The 15,895-nt window shown below is 44.5% G+C and overlaps 1 pseudogene across 1 annotated transcript; it reads right to left on the bottom strand.

Moving 5' to 3' along the window:
* Positions 1-15: 15 nt before the first annotated feature.
* LOC311105897 (coiled-coil domain-containing protein 150-like) lies at positions 16-14,731 on the bottom strand (annotated as a pseudogene). Its single transcript, XR_014615857.1, has 25 exons — positions 14,333-14,731; positions 12,367-12,527; positions 12,130-12,198; positions 11,862-11,978; positions 11,647-11,776; positions 9,860-9,903; positions 9,650-9,733; positions 6,741-6,848; positions 6,489-6,613; positions 6,189-6,366; positions 5,970-6,038; positions 5,710-5,802; positions 5,460-5,543; positions 4,808-4,915; positions 4,510-4,701; positions 4,070-4,239; positions 3,909-4,000; positions 3,659-3,807; positions 3,409-3,535; positions 3,113-3,277; positions 2,801-2,869; positions 2,584-2,715; positions 2,281-2,400; positions 1,419-1,588; positions 16-546 (listed from the first exon to the last, which is right to left on the bottom strand). The product of XR_014615857.1 is annotated as a coiled-coil domain-containing protein 150-like (transcript).
* Between the last annotated feature and the right edge of the window lie 1,164 nt (positions 14,732-15,895).

Below are 15,895 nucleotides of genomic sequence, written 5' to 3'. Positions count from 1 at the left end.
ACAGTTCTTATTCTGAAAACAGCATGTTCAAACCAGCTTTACACAGTTAAGACTGAGATAAAAGGATGACATCACACAGTTCTCAGCATTCAGCTGCCATCTCATTTACGTGGCTGCTATCTCATATATGTGGCTGCTATCTCATATATGTGGCTGCCATCTCATACATGTGGCTGCCATCTCATACATGTGGCTGCTATATCATATATGTGGCTGCCATCTCATACATGTGGCTGCTATCTCATATGTGCCTGCTAGTGCTCTCTCATATTTCTTGCTGTTCAATGTTTTAAATAAATAAATGGGATCACTGTGTGAGGGGCTGGTTTCTCCATGTGCCTTGGTCCAGTAGTTATGTGTGTGTGTGTGTATGCACTATACAGTATGCGTGTCTTGTTGCGTGTGTCAGTGTGTTAAGGCATGTGTCCCACCAGGTTTGTATCCACTTGCAATGCGAGCCAGCTCTCTCTTGGTCTCCCAGCGTTGCATGGTGGATCGCCATCTCTCCCACTCTGGAGGTTCTGGAGGCCTACTGTCACACCGAGTCTGGAACATGACAAGAATAAAATAGAGAACTTATGAGTCTACATCCGGAACCACTCTCATCCCCTGTTCAGGTACACATCCCCATAGCCGCTGGGTAACTGTCTGTAAGACAACACCACTCTCTTTGACAAGACACAGAATAAACCCATTGAGACAAACACCTCAGGCCATTTTCATAAAGTGTCTGACAAAGTTATTTGGATCATAGAACTGTGCTTAACATTCCCACCAAGTGGCTTCAATAAGGTATGTGCTTATAAAAATGCTCAGGGCAAAGTCGTGACCGTAATTCAGAAATATAAAATTGGATGGGTTCCAGCCTTGATTATATGTTTTTCCAGCTATAGTTCTGCACGTCTTTCTTAACTTCGGTGGAGCGCTTAAAATCGCCACTACAATGAGACATTTTTGTACAGCAAATTTACTCAATACCTCATTTTTATTAGAAATCTCCTTCCCTGAAAAATGCGAATAGTCTGTGCCTGCAACCGAGAACATTCTCAGCTCTTTCAACCCCCTCTAGAGAACCAAACATTTACCCGATAGTGCTTTTAGAGCTAAGAGGCTTTCTCAGAGGGTGTGAGGACTTAAATATTTGATAAGTTAATGAATAGCTGTAATTCTTACTCCTACGGATTGGACAATTCTCTGAATTTCACAGGCAGTTAAGACATACTTTTCACTCAGTGATTTTAGCACTTCCTAACACTCTATAGTCTATCTTTCATTGAGTTTAATGGTGTCACTTTGGGAGAACTGTGGTAAAGAGGTACCACTGAAATACCAGACAAAGAATGCATTAAAAGCTGAGAGGACTGCAGACTCATGGCATTATTAGTGAGTGTTGATAAAGGGACACGAGAGAAAAGTACCTTTCTGTTGTGTTTGCATGATGAACTGTGTGCACCCCCTTTACTGCTCCCCGGGGGATGGTGTACATTCTCTTGCGGTTCCTCATCCCCCATAGACCTGTTTGGCTCTCCATCACTCTTCAGGCTGTCAAACTTGGACCGGAACCAACTGTGAGCTTCCTCTAGGTTCTCTGATATCGGAGTGTGGGGACAAGTATGATGTCAGGAGAATTCCAATTCAGTTCAACTTTACTAACCCGTCAGGGGCTATTTATGTGCACACAGTTAACAGACAACAGACAGGGAGATACAGAGTGAGATAATTAATGAACAAGCAAGAGGTGTTGAAGATGAGGGAGCAGAACAAATAAGATTGTCTTGACTCCAGGTGGTAAAGGGAGTCTTACCTGCTGTGACTCCGGGTGGTGGAGGGAGTCTTACCTGCTGTGACTCTGGGTGGTAGAGGGAGTCTTACCTGCTGTGACTCCGGGTGGTGGAGGGAGTCTTACCTGCTGTGACTCCGGGTGGTTGAGGGAGCCTTACCTGCTGTGACTCCGGGTGGTAGAGGGAGTCTTACCTGCTGTGACTCCGGGTGGTTGAGGGAGCCTTACCTGCTGTGACTCCGGGTGGTGGCGGGAGCCTTAACTGCTGTGACTCCGGGTGGTGGAGGGAGTCTTATGTGCTGTGACTCCGGGTGGTTGAGGGAGCCTTACCTGCTGTGACTCCGGGTGGTGGCGGGAGCCTTACCTGCTGTGACTCCGGGTGGTAGAGGGAGTCTTACCTGCTGTGACTCCGGGTGGTTGAGGGAGCCTTACCTGCTGTGACTCCGGGTGGTGGCGGGAGCCTTACCTGCTGTGACTCCGGGTGGTAGAGGGAGTCTTACCTGCTGTGACTCCGGGTGGTAGAGGGAGTCTTACCTGCTGTGACTCCAGGCTGACCTCTTTCATTTTCTGCTCTGCCTCGTCTTTGGCCTCTGCATGTTCTTGATTCTCTCCTCCAGCCTCTGCTAGGACAAACGAACACAGAAACACACATTTGCAGATTTTTAAAACAGACATGGCTGTCTCTCAAAACGGCATCAAAGCTTCAAAGTCAAGAAGTAAAGGAGATTCAATTAAGCCATTTAAAACCATTGACTTAAGCGAGGCTAGCTTATGACTAACAGAGATACTTAACCCCTGCTAACCTGACACTTGTCTTGCATGACGTGTCTCAGCTCCCTCTCAGCCTCTAGCTCCCCCTCCTGGCTGGAGGACAGGCGCCGTAGCTCCCGCTGGAGGGATAAGGTCTCGGACCGGAACTGCTGGATCAACTCACTCTGGAAACAGACAGGACAATGGTGACTGATGTATACCATCCTGTAAACATCCACAAGTGTATAAAGTGTGTGTGAGGTGTCCTACCTGCTCATAGTTCTTCTTTTGATACTGATCCTTCAAGGTCTTGAGGATCTTTAGTTCTCCCTCCATGTCCTGGGAGCAAATGGGAGGAGAGCATGAGTGACAAAGAGGATATAATATGGTTTAGCAGGTGCTTGTCCACAAGATGGCGCTGACAGACACAGCCACCCTGTTTCTAGCTCGTAGCCAACTTTGCAGTATTCTTTTTTGGTGTGTGTTATTTCTTACATTATTTGCTCAGAATGTTTATAGTCAGACATTTCAAGATTTCTTGTAGTCTTTTTTGTTGTTGACTATTTGTGTTTGACATTTTACTGCATTGTTAGGAGCAAGTTGCTTGAGCTGCGTCTTCTGATCTCTGAGACGGGCTTTCTGATTGGACACCACTTTCTCCAACTCAGACATCTTCTCCCGCAGCTCCAGATTGGCCCTGGAGAGGTCAGCTGACCTAGATGACGAGTCCTCAAGAGCTTTTCTCATCTGAAGAGAGACACACAAACAGAAGGGAAAGAGAGTAATAAAGAGGGATGAGGAAAGAGGCAGGATGTTATTTCAGAGTTCTGACTGATGATGGACAGAAGCGATGGAGTGTGTGAGAAAGAGTGCAGTACCTCTGAGATTTCTCTCTGTGACAACCTCTTCACTGAGTCCCTCTCTTTCCTCATCTGAAGCTTCATAGATTCCAGATGCTCTGACCATCGACCAATCTCTGCCCTGGCTTCAGCCAGCTCCACCTCTCTGGTACACGTGCAAAATTTAGTCATGAATGTCACATTCATGCTAAGTAACCATGTAAGTTTTCACATAATTAAACCACACTAAAATAAACCCCCACTATCCACATTAGTCCTAGTTAGTTACCTCTGTGTGATGGTGTTCTGGTGTTGGTCTCTGGCTCGGTCCAGTTTGGCCTGTAGAGTGCTGTTGGCCAACACAGCCTGCTCTAAACTCTGGGCTAGTTTCTTGTTGTCCAGCCTTGCCACGACCAGGGCCTTATGCAAGGTCTCCAGCTAGAGAATCAAATATATCTTTGTAAACTACTATTACTACTAAAAGCTAAGAGCCGTTTGTTGCTATATGTGTGTTTATGAGACATTAATGATGTAGTTACCATTTTGTTTATCTTGGAGTGAGTTGTTGCCATGATGTCTTGGAGCTTCTCCACCTCTGCCTGTAGTTTCAATCTCTCTCTGACCCTGCAGTCTGACAAACACATGGGTTGTTCAAACATACACCCATATACATGCACAATACAGACAGACAGACACCTACCTGTCTCTCCTGAGTGAGGCCAGCTCCTGCTCTTGTCCCCCCAGCTCCTTCTGTACCGTCTCAGTGTTGTGTTGCAGATGGGAGTGGGAGGCCAAAACGTTCTCCAGGGTCTGAGCCACACTGCCCCCACCCTGACGGGAGACACCCAGCCAGCCCTCCAGCTCACACAGCTACAGGACAAATACACAGAGCAGAATCAGGTAGCTTAGTGGTTAAGAGCGTTGTGCCAGTAACCGAAAGGTCGCTGGTTCTAATCCCCAAGCCGACTAGGTGAAAAATCTGTCGATGTGCCCTTGAGCAAGGCACTTAACCCTAATTGCTCCTTTAAGTCGCTCTGGATAAGAGTGTCTGCTAAATGACTAAAATGTAAATGTAAAAATATCTTGAACAAAAGACTCTCCAGGACCCAGGTTGGGTAACCATTTTACTATTCCTCTGACCTTGTCCCCGTGCTGCTCCTGCAGTTTGTCCAGTTGTCCCCTCAGGGTCCGGCTGTCCCTCAGAGCCTCGTCTCTGGCTGCCACCACCGACGTCACCTCCCCCTCCTTCACCTGGACTGCAGCCTGGGCCTGTCTGAGCTGAGCCTCCAGTTTATGACAGGTTGTCTTCAGGGTGCTCATTTCAGAGCTGACCTGTAGGGGAGTAGACAGGTGTATGTTATGGAGTCAACTTGTTTTTGACATATGAACACATTACTACATTACCACATGAATACATTACTACCATGAGTGTGTGTACCTGTGTGTACTTGTCCTCTAACACAGAGCTCAGCTTGTGTTGTTGGACACTTTCTACATGGGTGTCCCTTAAAGCTTGCAGCTCCTCCTGAAGTTGATCTACCCTGGTCTAGTTGAGAGGAAGAGCATTAGGAGGAAATACACTTCAACATGAGGATACATGAACGCACACACATCAACAGGTGTGGTCGGTGTGTTTTAGTCAGTGGTGTAAAGTACTTTAGTAAAAATACCAATAAAGTACTACTTCAGTAGTTTTTGGGGGGTATCTGTACTATCATTTTTATATTGTTGACTACTTTTACTTCACTACATTCCTAATGAAAATAATGTACTTTTTACTCCATACATTTTCCTGACACATTTTGAATGCTTAGCAGGACAGGAAAATGGTCCAATTCACGCACTTATCAAGAGAACATCCCTGGTCATCCCTACTGTCTCTCATCTGGCAGACTCACTAAATAAACATGCTTAGTTTGTAAATTATGTCTGAGTGTTGGAGTGTGCCCCTGGCTATCCGTAAATTAAAGAAACAAGAAAATTGTACCGTCTGGTTTGCTTAGTATAAGGAATTTGAAATAATGTATACTTTTACTTTTGATACTAATTGTGTACTTTTTCCACCACTGGTTTTAGTGTAAACTCCTTACCTGTAGCTTCCCTTTCTCATAGGCCAGGTTGTTCTTAATGTCCGTCAGCTCCTTCAGCATCTGCTCCACCTGCTGCTGAGCATTCTGGGTAAAGAGGACACCATGCGTTGAGAGGTGAGGGGAAAGAGGAAATTGTCAGGATGAAGAAAGAAAATAATAGAGAAAGTATGTTACATACACAAATTCACTATGGATGGACAGATTGAAAGTGATGTGACCCCAGTCTGTAGATACTGAATGGATCTCTCACCTGCTGGTGCTCCATGGCAACCAGCTTTCCCATGAGCCTCCTGTTCTCTTCCTCCTGCTTCTGCAAGGTGGAGCTCAGAGTGCCTGCCTCCAACTGTCAATCACACAGGATGCAAAGTGGACAGAGGACAGTTAAGGAAGCTATGGTCAGATTCGGACACGAAGTGTGTTCACTGTTAATGTGTAGGCCATTTTCATGAAGGTCTGAGATCAGTCTGAATCGTTGTCAGAGATTATCAGAGAGCTTTGGCAGTACAGTACCTTGACTTTAGCGAGTTGCGTTTCCAGAGCACTCCTCTCACACTCTAGCTTGGTGACCACAATGCACATCTGTGACCCAAAGACAGAGAGATAGGGACATACTGTAACATTTAAGAACATCCACAGACACTATAAAAAGAGACAATGCAAAGCCCAGTTAAGCTTTAACAACCTTGTACTCTTAGGCTATGTATTTTCTAAGAGACATGGCAGCTGCACCTCAGTCTTTGCACTGTCCCTGTCTGTCCTCACGACCTCCCCTTCCTTTACAGCCGAGTTCAGATCCCCTCGCAACCTCTCAATGGTACGCTCCAACAGCTCCCGCTGAGTGACAACGGTCTCTTGGGCAACTGTGGAACTCTGCAGAAGTTGGGCGTGGTCAACCTTCAGAGTCTCCCTGTGGAGCATAAAGAGAGGTGTGGATGTGTGTGGCTAGCATTATCATTGAGATCCTATTCATTCCTTATTCATAGAGATTATTCATTCCTATGAGTATTAGCAGTTAACTTTAGCACCCACAGCTCCATCTGCAATTTAACTTTAGCTGATAGCGCCCCCTGCAGTTCTGCCTGGATGTTGCGTCTGGCTTCTTCCAGCAGGAGGTCTTGCTCATGCAGCTGCTTGGCCACACGACTCCTCTCTGCCTGAGAGAGACACAGGAATAGAATAACATGTAGCCTGTACTAGTGTGTGTGTGTGTGTGTGTGTGTGTGTGTGTGTGTGTGTGTGTGTGTGTGTGTGTGTGTGAGAGAAGCGGGCTAGAGGCAGTACCTTAATGCTAGCCTGGTGTTCAGTCTGTAGCTTGGATTTCTCCACAGAAAGAGAACGTAGGGCAGAACTCAACTCAGAGCACTGACTCTCCAACTGCTTGTTAAACACCTGTGTAACAGAGAGAAAGAGGGGGAATGAAAGAGTAAAACGTCACCATTTATTCCTATACCCCTGAGATCTATACATGATTGGTATTTCTGGGGGGTATTTTATTAGGATCCCCATTAGCTGTTGCGAAAGCCTGGGGTCCACACAGAGTGTGCAAAGCTGTCATAAAGGCAAAGGGTGGCTATTTGAAGAATCTCAAATATAAAATATATTTTGATTTGTTTAACACTTTTTTGGTTACTACATGATTCCATATGTGTTATTTCATAGTTTTGATGTCTTCACTTTTATTCTACAATGTAGAAAATAGTAAAAATAAAGAAACACCCTTGAGTGAGGAGGTGTGTCCAAACTTTTGACTGGTACTGTATATGTTTTAACCATGACAATTTACAATCTAAGGTAACACCAAGTAATTTTGTCTCCTCAACTTGTTCAACAGTCACACCATTCATTACCAGATTCAGCTGAGGTCTAGAGTTTAGGGAATAATTTGTACCAAATACAATGCTCTTAGTTTTAGATGTTCAGGGTCAGTTTATTACTGGCCACCCATTCCAAAACTGACTGCAACTCGTTGTTAAGCGTTGAAGTTAAGTGACTTCATTAGCTGTGGTTGCTGAAACGTATATGGTTGAATCATCAGCATACATAGACACACAGGCTTTGTTTAATTCCAGTGGCATGTCATTGGTAAAAATAGAAAAAAGTAGAGGGCTAAGAGAACTGATCTGCGGTACACCACACCCTAAATGTTTGACATTAGAGAAGCTTCCATTAAAGAAAACCCTATTGAGTTCTATTAGATAGATTGCCATAACATGGATTCAGAGCTGAGGTTGAAAATACATAACACATAAGTTCTCTCAACAACAGGTTATGGTCAATAATATCAAAGGCTGCACTGAAACCTAACAGTACAGCTCCCACAATCTTTTTATTATCAATTTCTTTCAACCAATCATTTGTGTCAGTGCAGTACATGTTGAGTGCCCTTCTCTATAAGCATGCTGAAAGTCTGTTGTCAATTTGTTTACAGAGAAATAGCATTGTATTTGGTCAAACACAATTTTTTCCAACAGTTTGCTAAGAGCTGGCAGTAAGCTTCTAGGTCTGCTGTTAGAACCAGCAAAAGCCAGTTTACCAGTCTTGGGTAGCGGAATGACTTTGGCTTCCCTCCAGGCCTGAGGACAAACACCTTCTTCTAGACTCAGATTAAATATATGACAGATAGGAGTGGCCATAGAGTCAGCTACCATCATCAGTAGCCTTCCATCTAAGTTGTCAATGCCAAGAGGTTTGTCATTATTGATCAATAACAATACTTTTTCCACCTGTCCCACACTAACATTACAAAATTCTAACTTACAATGCTTTTCTTTAATTATTTGTTTTTTTTATGCATGAATACAATGGCTCACTGTTCATTGTTGGCCTTTCCTGCTTAAGTATGCCAATTAAGTAATCATTAAAATAATTGGCAACATCAAACGGTTGTGTGATTAATAATTTCATTTAAAGTAAGCCACAGTTTTCCATCATTCCATCATAATACAGTTTATTTTTATTTTTGTTAAGTTTAGTCACAATTTCTCAATTTGCAGTAAGTCAGTCAGTCAGATGTGCAGCCAGACTTGTTAGCCCCTCCTTTTGCCCAATCTCTTTCAACAATCCACGGAGCCTTAACAGTTCTAACAGTCAGTTTCTTAACAGGTGCATGTTTATCAATAATTGTAAGAAGCAATTTCAGAAACTCATCAAGTGCAGCGTCTGGATGCTCCTTATTAAATCACATCAGAACAACAAATATTTTTTTACATCATCCACATAGGAGTCGCAGCAAAAACGTTTGTATGATCTCTTATACACAATATTAGGCCCAGCTTTTGGAACCTTGGTTCTCCTAGATATAGCCACTATATTGTGATCACCGCATCCAATGGGTATGGATACAGATTAAGTGGTCATCTACACATGGTCTTATAAATACTGTATACTGCAATCTATTGTTAAATAAATAAGGGATAATCAATGAGGGGCTATGCATTCTTTGGAAAATAATGAACGACGTCGAAGGTATGTTCCATGACACGCCAGTGGAGTGGAACTGACCTTCCACAGAGTTGCATTATTTTCCAGAGAACGCATAGAGTCCCGAGTTGATTATCCCTTTTATACAATGGCTATAATTGACCACATTTGCAGCTACAAATGTGTTCATTTGCCAGTAGAAATGTGTTCAACATCCAATGAAGAAGCTAGCAAGTTTACTAGATAGCTACAGAAGTTGCCGTGGTAACCAAACAAAGAGACTTGCCATTATAAAAATTGATTTTCAACAATGCCAATAATGTTTTCAAGTCTACTTTTGCTTTCAAAAGCAGCTCAAACATGTAAGAATTAACTATAGCTATTGAATTCTACCGTGCAAATATACTGTGCGTTATAGGGAAATAATGCATGCTCTACAATGCCCTTCAAGCCAATGAGAAATAAGTATTCAACAATGCCATGGTATAATTAAGCAATAAGGCATGAGGGGGTGTTCTTATGCACGATGCAACGCGGAGTGCCTGGATATAGCCCTTAGCCGTGGTATATTGGCCATATACCACAAACCCCCGAGGTGCCTTATTGCTATTATAAACAGGTAACCAACGTAATTAGAGGAGTCAAAATAAATGTTTTGTCATACCCGTGGTATACCACGGCTTTCAGCCAATCAGCATTCAGGGCTCCAACCACACAGTTTATAATGGTCTTTAATGTATAGTATGTATATTCTGAGGTGGGCCACTGACCTGGACTTTGTCAGCTGCAGTCCTCAGATCTCCATCTCTCAGTAACCTGCTGTTCTCCTGCTGCTGCAGGGCTAGTCGTGCACTCTGCATACACAATACACACTAATTAACACACACAATCTGCATACACAATCAGGTACACACACAATACACACTCAGGTACACACATTCAACACAGTTGATTGATATCACTCAAGTGCTGGCACTTACTTTTAGTTCACCTGTCAACTCCAAAACAAGAGTCTCTTTCACCTCTGTAAAAGGATGAAACGATCAACCATTTACAGTGGGGAAAAAAGTATTTAGTCAGCCACCAATTGTGCAAGTTCTCCCACTTAAAAAGATGAGCGAGGCCTGTAATTTTCATCATAGGTACACGTCAACTATGAGAGACAAAATTAGGGAAAAAAATCCAGAAAATCACATTGTAGGATTTTTTATGAATTTATTTGCAAATTATGGTGGAAAATAAGTATTTGGTCAATAACAAAACTTTCTCAATACTTTGTTATATACCCTTTGTTGGCAATGACACAGGTCAAACGTTTTCTGTAAGTCTTCACAAGGTTTTCACACACTGTTGCTGGTATTTTGGCCCATTCCTCCATGCAGATCTCCTCTAGAGCAGTGATGGTTTGGGGCTGTCGCTGGGCAACACGGACTTTCAACTCCCTCCAAAGATTTTCTATGGGGTTGAGATCTGGAGACTGGCTAGGCCACTCCAGGACCTTGAAATGCTTCTTACGAAGCCACTCCTTCGTTGCCCGGGCGGTGTGTTTGGGATCATTGTCATGCTGAAAGACCCAGCCACGTTTCATTTTCAATGCCCTTGCTGATGGAAGGAGGTTTTCACTCAAAATCTCACGATACATGGCCCCATTCATTCTTTCCTTTACACGGATCAGTCGTCCTGGTCCCTTTGCAGAAAAACAGCCCCAAAGCATGATGTTTCCACCCCCATGCTTCACAGTAGGTATGGTGTTCTTTGGATGCAACTCAGCATTCTTTGTCCTCCAAACACGACGAGTTGAGTTTTTACCAAAAAGTTCTATTTTGGTTTCATCTGACCATATGACATTCTCCCAATCCTCTTCTGGATCATCCAAATGCACTCTAGCAAACTTCAGACAGGCCTGGACATGTACTGGCTTAAGCAGGGGGACACGTCTGGCACTGCAGGATTTGAGTCCCTGGCGGCGTAGTGTGTTACTGATGGTAGGCTTTGTTACTTTGGTCCCAGCTCTCTGCAGGTCATTCACTAGGTCCCCCCGTGTGGTTCTAGGATTTTTGCTCACCGTTCTTGTGATCATTTTGACCCCACGGGGTGAGATCTTGCGTGGAGCCCCAGATCGAGGGAGATTGTATGTCTTCCATTTCCTAATAATTGCTCCCACAGTTGATTTCTTCAAACCAAGCTGCTTACCTATTGCAGATTCAGTCTTCCCAGCCTGGTGCAGGTCTACAATTTTGTTTCTGGTGTCCTTTGACAGCTCTTTGGTCTTGGCCATAGTGGAGTTTGGAGTGTGACTGTTTGAGGTTGTGGACAGGTGTCTTTTATACTGATAACAAGTTCAAACAGGGGCCATTAATACAGGTAACGAGTGGAGGACAGAGGAGCCTCTTAAAGAAGAAGTTACAGGTCTGTGAGAGCCAGAAATCTTGCTTGTTTGTAGGTGACCAAATACTTATTTTCCACCATAATTTGCAAATAAATTCATTAAAAATCCTACAATGTGATTTTCTGGATTTTTTTTTCTCAATTTGTCTGTCATAGTTGACGTGTACCTATGATGAAAATTACAGGCCTCTCTCATCTTTTTAAGTGGGAGAACTTGCACAATTGGTGGCTGACTAAATACTTTTTTTCCCCACTGTAATTGTCTACATGAAATCTGTCATTCAGGAACACTAACATATCAAATGATGGGACCACACTGTACAGCATAATATGAAAACATCCAGAGAAACTTAAACTCCCATAATGCAGTGTTGCTGACCTGCCTGCCCTTTGAGCTGCTCACATTGCTCCTGCAGCCTGTGGCCTCTGTCCTTCTCCTCTTCTAGTCCCTGTCTGGTGGCCTGTCCATCAGAACGCAGGGCATGGCAGTCTGCCTGCACTGTCTGGGCCTGGGGTCAGAGAGGGACAGGATATCAATGGTTCTCTGTTTTCTTTTTCTTTTCCTCAATCTGTATTACGTCACACCTACTGTACCTGTCTTCTCTCCTTCTCCACCACTCTCTCCATCTCCTCCACCCTCTGGAGCAGTGCACTGTGGGATTTCTCGTTCTGAAAAGACCGAGCAGACTCCTGGGACATCTGATCCTTCAGCTAAAAAGGTCAGGGGTCATTAGAGTTGAAGGGTTGTTTGGTTTAGGTAAACAGGTGTATCAAGCGTCATGTACTCTCTTCTCTGTCAGATGGCCATGTGACATCCCCTACTCCACCACCCTGTCCCATGATGCCCCTACAGTGACCGCACCTGCAGCAGCTTCTCACTCATCTGGACTTTGACCATCTTCAGCTCCTCTGCAGCCAGAGCCACATCCATCTGCAACAACAATACCAGAACTGTTAGGGTTATTATCTAAATATCAGAAAATGGCTAGATTTGCCATATACTCATCATCTGGGTTGTATTAGTAAATAAAAGGTGGGTAAACGCTGACATAAAGACTGTGTGTGTTGAAGAGAGATGGGATGTGGAGGGTCCGGGTACCTTGGAGGCGGTGGCAACCTCCAGGGCCTCCCCCAGTCTCTGCACCTCCTCTCGGGACTCGTCCCTGTCCAGGCAGGCCTGGCGGAGCAGGTCCCTTCTGGAGGCCCGCTGCTCCTCATCACTCTCCTGCTGCAGCGCAGACAGCTGCTCCTTCAGACGGGCTGCACAGGCAGACAGAGGGACAGATGTGGATAGGAAATAAGAGACAGACTAATCGAGACAAAATGGGACAGACTGGTGTTGACAAGTCATTAGCAAAAGAGAAACTTACCAACTTTATAAGCTACAGTGCCTTGCAAAAGTATTCATCCCCCTTGGCGTTTTTCCTATTTTGTTGCATTACAACCTGTAATTTAAATTGATTTTTATTTGGATTTCATGTAATGGACATGAATTGGACCAAATTGTTGAAGTGAAATGAAAAAAAATAACTTGTTTCAAGAAATTCTAAAAAATAAATAACGGAAAAGTGGTGTGTGCATATGTATTCACCCCCTTTGCTATGAAGCCCCTAAATGAGATCTGGTGCAACCAATTACCTTCAGAAGTCACATAATTAGTGAAATAAAGTCCACCTGTGTGCAATCTAAGTGTCACATGATCTGTCACATGATCTCAGTATATATACACCTGTTGTGAAAGGCCCCAGAGTCTGCAACACCACCAAGCAAGCGGCACCATGAAGACCAAAGAGCTCTCCAAACAGGTCAGGGACAGAGTTGTGGAGAAGTACAAATCAGGGTTGGGTTATAAAAAAATATCAGAAACGTTGAACATCCCACGGAGCACCATTAAATCCATTATTAAAAAATGAAAAGAATATGGCACCACAACAAACCTGCCAAGAGAGGGCAGGCCACCAAAACTCACAGACCAGGCAAGGAGGGCATTAATCAGAGGCAACAAAGAGACCAAAGATAACCCTGAAGGAGCTGCAAAGCTCTACCGCAGAGATTGGAGTATCTGTCCATAGGACCACTTTAAGCTGTACACTCCACAGAGCTGGACTTTACAGAAGAGTGTCCAGAAAAAAAGCCATTGCTTCAAGAAAAAAATAAGCAAACACATTTTGCCAAAAGGCATGTGGGAGACTCCCCAAACATATGGAAGAAGGTTCTCCGGTCAGATGAGACTCAAATTGAGCTTTTTGGCCATCAAGGAAAATGCTATGTCTGTGGCAAACCCAACACCTCTCATCACCCCGAGAACACCATCCCCACAGTGAAGCATGGTGGTGGCAGCATCATGCTGTGGGGATGTTTTTCATCGGCAGGGACTGGGAAACAGGTCAGAATTGAAGGAATGCTGGATGGCGCTAAATACAGGGAAATTCTTGAGGGAAACCTGTTTCAGTCTTCCAGAGATTTGAGACTGGGACGGAGGTTCGTCTTCCAGCAGGACAATGACCCTAAGCATACTGCTAAAGCAACACTTGAGTGGTTTAAGGGGAAACATTTAAATGTCTTGGAATGGCCTAGTCAAAGCCCAGACCTCAATCCAATTGAGAATCTGTGGTATGACAAAGATTGCTGTACACCAGCGGAACCCATCCAACTTGAAGGAGCTGGAGCAGTTTTGCCTTGAAGAATGGGCAAAAATCCCAGTGGCTAGATGTGCCAAGCTTATAGAGACATACCCCAAGAGACTTGCAGCTGTAATTGCTGCAAAAGGTGGCTCTACAAAGTATTGACTTTGGGGGGGTGAATAGTTATGAACGCTCAAGTTCAGTTTTTTTGTCTTATTTCTTGTTTGTTTCCCCAAAAAAAATATTTTGCATCTTCAAAGTGGTAGGCATGATGTGTAAATCAAATTATACAAACCCCCCAAAAATCAATTTTAATTCCAGGTTGTAAGGCAACAAAATAGGAAAAATGCCAAGGGGGGTGAATACTTTTGCAAGCCACTGTATGTTCCCTAATGTGTTTATTGTGACATTGTTTTGATGCAGGTTGTCAAAGCCCATTACCTGAGTGTAAGGGATCCAGGTCTCTCTCAGTCTCCAAGCGAAAGGTGGTGAGCTTGAGGGTCTGCAGGAGGCTCTCCATGTGACATACCCTGCTCACTAGCCCATAACACTGGCGCCACAGTAACCCTTCTCCTCCGGGTTCTCTCAGGGCACGGTGCATCTTCAGGGGGCTAACGGGACGCTGAATGGGGTCCCTCTCCACGGGCTCCAGGAGCTGCTCTCTGGACACTCCCAGATTGCCCATATCTCTGATGAGAGCCTCTGCCTGCTCCTCGGCCACCAAGAGGCACTGGTGTAGTAGGGACAATGCCTCTGGGGCATTGGCCCCTGCACTCAGGGGCTGGATCACTGAGCGGGACATTGCTGGTGAGCAGGGGTAGAGACGGGGCACAGCATCAAGATGCGAATATGATGCCCACATCGAACAAGACATCTTTACTTTAGTAGAATGCATAAGTGGCAATAAACCTTTTATACATGTAGCATGATTCATACTAACTTAGCTAGTTTGCCAAGTAGGTAAACACATTCGCTGCCTTATGTTATCCAACTAACGTAGTTCGCGTGCTTGCCAACAAGCATCAAGTCAGCAGTATCAAGCCAGCATCAATCATCCCGTCCGTGCAACAGAACTGACAGTACTGTAATTTGCTTAATCACAGCAATGACAGTGTTGGAAAAAGTTAGTCTATAGCGAACGTTAATATTAGCTTACGTCTATGAGCCCAGTAACCGCACAACTCCCTAATGCGAAAACCAACACATGCACCACAATTCAGTGACCTAAAAGCCTAAAAAAAAAAAAGTATCAAAACGATTAGTTACCGGAGTGTAACTCCAGTTCTATGAGTGGAGCGGAGCCCCATAGGGGAGCTCTGCTCCTATTGGTTTACCCTCTGCCCTAAGGCAGCATCAGCCTGAGACAAAATTATGCACACACCTGCAGCCAATAGGAGTACAGGTGTCCCTATAAGAGGGGATGCCTCCCCTCAATCTGCCTCCCGAAATATTTATCTTCAGCGAGACTAGAGAGAGTCGGCAGGGCCTTAAGTCCTATGGGGCTCCGCTCCACTCATAGAACTGGAGTTACACTCCGGTAACTAATCGTTCTATATCGTGGAGCTCCGCCCCATAGGGGAGCTCTGCTCCTATTGGTTTAAGGCGGAGTGTAGCGCTCCAAAATGTACTCCCTGCCGAGCCCAACACTTCTCATCGAAACGAAAAGGTCAGGCCTAGCAATGGCTGCAACCAATTCCCGCAGTACTGCAACCACTGTGTAAAATACAAGTGTCACAATATACTGCGTCATCGGTTCAAGACCCGCCCCAGCTAGTCTAATGGCAAAACCAATGACTAGTGGGCAGATCACTAGAATACCGGCCATACTAATCTGTACTAGCAGATAGATGATACCTCAATATTCTGATACATCACTACCAGTCACTAATGGAATGACACAAAGGTGTCACTCTACATTGTGAACACGGTAGGCCGCCCCACTTACTCAATGGAACCCCAGAGATTAGTGGGCAGATCCCAGAACATGACCCATACTATTCTGAA

Source organism: Coregonus lavaretus (assembly GCF_964263955.1).
Source record: "Coregonus lavaretus genome assembly, chromosome: 30".
NCBI lineage: Eukaryota > Metazoa > Chordata > Actinopteri > Salmoniformes > Salmonidae > Coregonus > Coregonus lavaretus.
The sequence above is the reverse complement of the archived record's forward strand: the minus strand, read 5'-3'. Positions and strand labels throughout refer to the sequence as shown.